This window comes from Anguilla rostrata, chromosome 4 (genome assembly GCF_018555375.3).
Source record: "Anguilla rostrata isolate EN2019 chromosome 4, ASM1855537v3, whole genome shotgun sequence".
Classification (NCBI taxonomy): domain Eukaryota; kingdom Metazoa; phylum Chordata; class Actinopteri; order Anguilliformes; family Anguillidae; genus Anguilla; species Anguilla rostrata.
The window spans coordinates 24,418,015-24,426,299 of NC_057936.1; the positions used below are offsets into that span (position 1 = coordinate 24,418,015).

At 40.1% G+C, this 8,285-nt stretch overlaps 1 long non-coding RNA gene across 1 annotated transcript; it reads right to left on the reverse strand.

Moving 5' to 3' along the window:
• Positions 1-2,124: 2,124 nt before the first annotated feature.
• On the reverse strand, positions 2,125-6,225 carry LOC135252975 (uncharacterized). The gene is made up of 3 exons (XR_010329500.1): positions 6,128-6,225; positions 5,322-5,816; positions 2,125-2,752 (listed from the first exon to the last, which is right to left on the reverse strand). It is a non-coding gene; the product is annotated as an uncharacterized LOC135252975 (long non-coding RNA).
• Positions 6,226-8,285: the final 2,060 nt, after the last annotated feature.

Consider the following 8,285-nt stretch of genomic DNA (forward strand, 5'->3'; position numbering starts at 1 on the left):
TCCTAGATGCCTTCCCCTCCTGTTTGCTGTATAGTTTGATTCAAACATGTATGCTTTTTTGTTCTTCTTCTAAATCTTTCTGCTGTTCCTTTTGTCTTTCTTGCTGCAGTTTATTGCCACTGATTGTGGTCTGAAGTGATAAGAAATAATGACAGAAAGCTGTTTCCTGAACAATGCTTTGACCTTAGAGCTAGTAAATCCATACGCCTCGTGGTCAGCCCATATTTTCACTTAATTACCACGTGTTACGTGACAATTTCTTGAACTAGCCCATCTGGGGAAGGTGCCATTGTACTGACACTGCTCAAAAACACCCTGTTAGCTGTGCACTCCTCCAACATGCTCCACAAAGCATGTGACATAAAGAAAATCCCAACTGTCAGGCAGATAGCAAACTTCTGCCAAGCACAGTTTTTTTCCAAGTCATTTTTTCCCAAACTGCATTACATTTAAGAAGTATGTGGACACCTGAACATCACACCCATATGTACCAGTTGAACATCTTATTCCAAAGCCGTGGGCATTCATATGGAGTTGAACCCCCCTGTGCTGCTGTAACACCCTCCACTCTTATGAGGAGGCTTTCCAGTAGATTTTGGAACATTGCTGCAAGGATTTGTTTCCATTCAGCCACAAGAGCATTAGTGAGGGTGGGGTCTGATGTTGGGCATAATAAGGTCAGACTTGTAGTTGGCATTCCAATTCATCCCAGAGGTGTTTGTTTGGGTAAAAGTCAGGGCTCTGTGCAGGCCAGTCAAATTCTTCCCCACAGAACTCAGCAAACCATTTCTTTATGGACCTTGCTTTGTGCTCATGGGCATTGTCATGCTGAAACAGAAATGGACCAACCCCAAACCCACAAAGTTGGAAGCGCACAATGCGTACAATTATCTAGAATGTCACAGCATTAAGATTTCCCTAAACTGAAACTAAGGGGCCTAGCCCAAACCATGAAAAACAGCCCTAGACCACTATTCCTCCTCCACCAAACTATTCGGGCCAGTACAGTTGGCACTATTCATTCCGCCAAATCTATATTTTTCTGCTAGGCTGCCAGATAGTGAAGCGTGATTCATCACTTTGCACCACTCCAGCTGATGCTTGGCATTGCGCATGGTGATCTTAGGCTTGTGTACGGCTGCTCGGCCATGGAAACCCATTTCGTGAAGCTCTTGACAAACAGTCCTTGTGTTGACGTTTCCAGAGGCAGTCTGGAACTCTGTAGTGAGTACTACAACTGAGGACAGATGATTTTTACACTACACACTTCAGCACTCGCCAGTCATATTTTGTGAGCTTGTGTGGCTGACCGCTTTGCGACTGAGCTGTTATTGCTTGTATATGTTTACACTTCACAACAAAAGCACGTACTGTTGACTGGGACTGCACTAGCAGGGCAGAAATTTGATAAACTGACTTGTTGGACAGGTGGCATCCTATGACAGAGCCACGTTGAAAGTCACTGAGCTCTTCAGTATGACCCATTCTACTGCCAATGTTTGTCAATGGAGATTGCATGACTGTATGCTTGATTTTATGCACCTGTTAGCAAAGGGTGTGCCTGAAATAGCTGAAACCACTAATTAGAAGGGGTGTCCACATACATTTTGAAAAGTAGTGTACTTCAGTCTTGCTGACACACATCACAATACTCTACTGTGACCATGCAGTGTTTATATTTAACATTTCTACTTGAATGTTTAAACAAAAGCAAATATTTTGTGTTTGTTACTGCCCATAATTTCAACATGAAAACGTGAGAGTGAAATATTCTTGAAAATTTGCATAATCCATCTGTATTGTGAGCAAAACACTGCAAAAGTTATTAAGGGTAGCTTTAGAATGAATACTTTTGAATAGTAACTTACATTTGCACAGTAAATTATTATCTAGACTAAACTACATCATAAAATGTTTGACCTTATATGTGTATTGACCATGTGAAAGGAACATTTGTACATAGAGTGTCATTATCTTTGCCAACTACTGTGTAAGTAAGCGTAAACATTTGAAAAGTTAATTTACATAACATTTAGGGAGTAGTTAGAACTGAGACACCCCATCCCAATCATAGCAGTACAGTTAGAACACTCCTCCAAACACACTGTGTCCAGCACACACTAATCCTTTAATCCCTGTGTGGGACGCTTGCTTTCGTTTATTTATGACTATCCATATTTTCATATTGCCACAGAAAAAAACAACAATGGTCACTCAAATTTGATGAGCCTCTAGGAAAACCATAATTTGCACCAGTGGAAGCGAGTTGGCAGGATATTGTCTTTATGCACTGGGTGTAAGCAAATTCTGGGCATTATCATGCAGTTTCCTTTATGAGTTTAAGCAAATGACCATGAAGCACAACTTGCTTGAGGTCTAATGTATTCATTTTGATTTTGGCACTTACAGTAAGTAATACTTTAGCTACCACCTATAGCAAAGCCCACCTCAGTTAACACACTTATGAATGCATTCTAATGTAATAAAGTTACAGTCCATAATGGCTACTCTTGTAAAGACATTCCCTCTCTGTCACATCGCTCGAAGGTCCAGAGTGCCAGTGGACGTAGTGTGGCCATGATGGTGGGTTGGACCACGTTTATATTTAGCAGAAATTCTTGCAGTGTCAGGGGAGTAAATATAGGCTTTATAAAGATGGACATTCTCTGATCCTCAGCTTCAGTGGCAGGCTGCCCGTGCCCTCCTGACTGGCCAGTAGCTGCCTCACGCCCAGTCACAATGTGCATCGCATCTGAGGACAGAGCAGGGGAGAGGAGAGAGCTTCAATGTCAGACACTCCGCTGCTCTCTCCATAGCGTCACTACTGAGAGGCAACCACGCAAAAAGTAAACTGCCTTTCTTGCCTAATTTGGACGAAAAGATGGCAAGGAGCAGCGTATCAGGTATCGTCTACCTTAGCCTAGGAAATATATAAATATATGTCCGCTTTGCCATCTGCTAAAAACCTGGGGCGTCAGGCTAAGCTCTTCTTTGTCTCTGTCTCTGTCCTCAACATAATTCTTTTAGAATCTCCACATTGCATTTCAGATTCCTCATAAGTCAACAACAGCCTCATCTGTTAATACTAGGAATCCACAACGGAGAGTCCTTTATTTTAAGTGGCCAATGGAAAGATCTGTGGTTTCTTAACCAACTCTGTAGTAACTAAAATCTTAAGAAAACCCCAGAATGCATTTCTCTTTCTGTGAATCCTGGGTACTGGGGGCAGAGTCAACCCACTGTGTAAAAATGGATATCTCTAAATACTCTAAATAAGACTGCCTATCAACATTAAACATGGCAGTCATTTAAGTTACATTTTACTTATTTGTTCAAGGTTTAGAGCACTATATATTGAGACACATTTGGAAAGAAGCTAAATGTCATGTTTCAGTGCTAAACTAATGCAATTATGCTAATGCAACTAATGACTAATGCAATTAATCTTAATTTAAACCTGAATGAGCATAAGACAATCTGCTAAATATCTAGGTACATGTATGGGTATTTATCGTGTTTTAAATTGATGTTGGCAGTTTATTTGATATTCTTTGACTGGGAGGTCCTTCTCATATGGTCAACAGTCATTTCTCAAAGGTAATTAAAATGTCGATACTCAATGCCGCATGTGTCCTTGAATAATTAATTAAGCTGTGGAAGAACACTTAATTAATTATTTTTGTGGCTTTGTGAGGCACAAAGCCACAACATAGTTTACGCACATCTTCTTGGGAAAAAGAGACTTACAAAAAAACTACAAAATTATGAGCCTGTCAAATGCAACCAAAACCCACCAATGGCTAATTTGAGAGCAAAATGCAACAGCAAGTTAAGCAATTACAGTATTTGATAGGTATCACATATGCATTTAAATATGTTATATATTTGCTGTCCATCTTCCAAAACTGATTTCCTTCCCACTTCCTGTTTTGAGTCTGGAATGATGATGAATTTTTCAAATGTAACATATATTGTGTTACAGAATGACTCCTGCAGTGAACCTGGTAACAGGTTTCTAATTCCAAAACAGCGTGAAATCTCACGTGGTCATCTACAAACCACACTTGCCCCTCTGCAAGTGTGCTTTTTTTTTTTTTTTTTTTGAACGAGATGCTGCCCTTATAATATTTAAATGACCATACGCTAACATGACCGGGCTTAACACTACCTCATGACCACAAGGTGCAGTGCAAAAATCCCAAACTGTTTAAGACTATTCTGAGAGCTCTCGGCTGTAATTGGATCTGACAAATGGGGGTGAAGGCTGGCTAGCAGAAGCCCAGAGGTCCATCAGGACAGGCTTCGTAGCCTTTCAGTGAGGACCTTATCAGTTTCCACGCCTTAAGCAACATTGCAAAGGCCATAGTCCCCAAAGGACAAGCACGCCAAGCAGGTGGCTCATGTCTAATAAATGACCTACAGAATCTGAATCCTTTACAAAGAAAGTGTGTCACATATATCCTGTGAATTACAACTATGTAGTGTGCATATTCTCTCATACTGGCTATATATTTTCATTTTCACTGCAGTCTAAGGCATAAGGCAATAAGATCATAAAACTAAATAGGAAAAAAATAATTCCAGAAATTATTCTATACTTTGATTTTTTTAAAAGCTGTTATCTGTCCCTAAGCATTTTTCTTTGCCTTTAAATTGATAAATTATCCACCTAGTTCAATAATTAGGGGATTTATATATATATATATATATATATATATATATATATATATATATATACATACATTTACTGACTGCATAGCCTAGTGGATGGCGCCATTATTACTGTACATTTTAAAGGCTAGTGAATATGGTATCTGAATCAACTTGCAGCCATTTTATCATAAATGCGTTTCTGCAATTCAGAAAGGTGCTTCATCTCTGTAATGAAAATGTAGATATAATGATCAGGTTTAGAAACAGGGGTTATTTAGGACACCTATGGGCATTGGTGATCATAACATTAGATTAAATCGGTCACGCATTCCTCTTCAAGGGCGAACAAGAAGTTAATTTACAGCAGAGCTTCAGCACGAGGGGACACGGCACGTGTGTTTCCCAGATATAAAACTGCGTAACCACCGAAAAAAATAATGAATAAATAAAAATATCCAAAATCTCGAAACCAAAATACAATCGAAGGTTGAGATTTGGATGTTTGGTCGATAAAGCACAGCTATACACAAGAAAGCAAGAAGTGAGCCATGCCAGGCTTTGTGAATATACGGTTAAATATTAATGCTAAATATGTATAGATAATAAATTCATGTGCATTAAGGGTCACACTATTTGTTAAAGGAAACCTTTAGTGTCTGTTACTTAACTGCTCCTTCAAAACAAAAATGTATATAAAAAGCATAAAATCCAAGTTGGTTCAAAGACGAAAAAGTTTCTTCCTCTTGATTGTACGTCCACTTGTGTAAATCCATGGTTTGCGTCTCGCTCAAGCTTTCACTTGTACGAATTTCGCAGTTAGCCACGATTGTGTTTTCTAAAACTCTTTAAGTCCATTGTTGGGATAGTACGTGATTCATGTCTCATCTGTCGTCTTATTACTTCCCCCAAAGAAGACCAGATGTAACGAAGACCTTCAGAAGATTGGAAAAACGTAAAAAATAAAAATAAAAAAAAATTAAAAAAAATATGTTACTTCTGGTTTGGACTGTAAGGCTGTTTAGATGTTGCCGTTTAGGTGGGTTCAGGTGTAACGTAAAAAGGGACGCATTTATTATTCCATGGCGTGTTTTCTTCTAGTGAACCAGTAAAGAGATTCTTCGCTTTATCACACAAGAAGCAAAGATCTGAACGGCGTTGGACACCTAGATTTGTGAAATGAAATATATATTTTAAAGCAGCACAGAAATACGTATTTTACCACGTTTACCACAGCACACAGAGCAATTTGAATGTCGCTTCTTTTATTAAACAACAGGATTTTGTGAAGCAATCAAGAGGGTTTAACCAGAAAGAAAATTATAGTTTTATTTACTGATCATGACCAAGATATGTGTCAGAAGTAATATATACTTTCACCATTTATGGAAACACTTTTGGCATGGTGTTTTGTTTACTCTTTCAAATGTTTCTTGTTCACCATAAAATAAACTCTCAATGCAGCATTTATACTTACAGTGGGCTATACTTTTCATTTATCATTCTGCGCGATGTCGAACGTCTTGTGCCGACCACTCGAACGAAATCTGTTGATTTTATACGTCGCTATAAGGGGCGGTCCCATAGCAGTTTATAATCACGAGTTTCCCAGTGGATAAATATAGAAAACAGACAGGAGTTTATGGCCGTATTTGGCTTTCAAGCTCTTGGCAAAAAAAACTGACGGGAACCTGTGTGATCCATGTGGATTTCAGCCGTTGACAAATTTCTGCCGACGAGCTCTAACCAGATAGTTCCACATATGTCGATGTAATCGGACTGAGCATTATTATTAGTGTGGTTGCCTTAGGCAATCACACTACTATTATCTCACATATTATTCTTCTTTATTGCACCCATTTTTGGACCGCTACTCCTCCCAGAGTTTTCGCACCACATACACGTGCAATATGTCAAATCGAGTGGCTTCATCAGGAATGGTGTGCTATTACTTTGTGGAAAGTTTCGGTGCATGGTTTCTGAAAAATTCTACCTTTTGTGGCAATGTTGCCCCATAGAGAAGGAATGGTGGAAAGTTGACCCTCATGACATCATAATAAACTCTAGCAGCTGAAGACACATCATTGTGAAATCACGAGGGTGAACATTCGGCCATTCATTTAAATTGCCAATGTATAATATTTCACAGCTGTTGAACTGCTTGTCATAAAGAGTTGGGGGATGCGTCCTTAGACTTGGTAGAGTCATTGGTGAACCCTAACCCTAACCCTAGCTGGAACCATAAACCTAACCCTAGCTGAAACCCTAACCCTAACCCCAGCTATAACTCTAACCCTAGCTCTAACTTTAACAATAACAAAAGCTGTAACCCGGACCCTAACTGTAACCCTAGCTGTATCGCTAACCCAAAACCATGCTGTAACCCTAACCCTAACCTTAGCTGTAACCCTAACTCTAACCCTAGCTGTAATCCAACCGCTACCCCTAGCTGCAACCCTATCCCTCACCCTAACCCAAGCTTTAACCCAAACCCTAAAACTAGATGTAACCATAACCCTAACACAAGCTGTAACCCTAACTTAAACTGTAACCCTAAACCTAACACAAGCTGTAACCCTAACCATAATGTTAACATTAGCTGTAACCCTAACCCTAAACGTAGCTGAAACCCTAAAACTAAATCTAGCTCCAACCCTAACCCTAACGCTAGCTCTTACCCTTGCTGTAACCCTAACCCTAACCCAAACCATAGCTGTAACCCTAACACTAACCCTAGATGTAACAATAAACCTTAACCCTAGCTATAACCCTAGCTTTAAACATATCCCTAACCCTAACAGTAGCTGTAACCCTAACCCTAACACAAGCTGTAACCCTAACACTAACCCTAACCCTCGATGTAACCCTAACCCTAACCCTAGCTGTAACCCTAACCCTAACCCTAACCCATAGCTGAAACCCTAACCCTAACCCTAACTGTAACCCCAACCCTAACCCTAGCTGTAAGCCTAACCCTAACCCAAACCCTAGCAGAAATCCTAACCCTAACCTTAGCACTAACCCTAACACTGACCCTAGCCCTATCTATATCCCTAACCATAGCTCTAACCGTAATCCTAACACTAACCCTAGCTGGAACCCTAACCCTAACTTTAGAAGTAACCCTAATCCTAACCCTAGCATTAACCCTACCACTAACACTAAACCTAGCAGTACCCCTAACCCTAACCCTATCCCTAGCTGAAGCCCTAACCCTAGCTGTAACCTTAACCCTAATCAAAGCTCTAACCCTAACCCTAACACTCAACCTAGCACCCTAAACATTTCCCTAGCTGTAACCCTAACCCAAACCCTAACTGAAACGCTAACCCTAACCCTAGCTCTAACCCTAACCCTAACCCTAGTTGCAACCCTAACCCAAACCCTAACTGTAACCTTAACCCTAACCCTAGCTGTAACCCTAACCGTAGCTTTAACACTAACCCTAACCATAACCCTAGCTGTAACCCTAAACCCTAACCCCAGCTGTAACCCTAACCCTAACTATAGAAGTAATCATCACACTAACCCTAGCTGTAACCCTAACCCTAACCCAAACCCTTGCTGTAACTCTAACCCTAACCCTAGCTATAACCCTAACCCTAACCCTAACCCTAATTGTAACCCTAACCCAA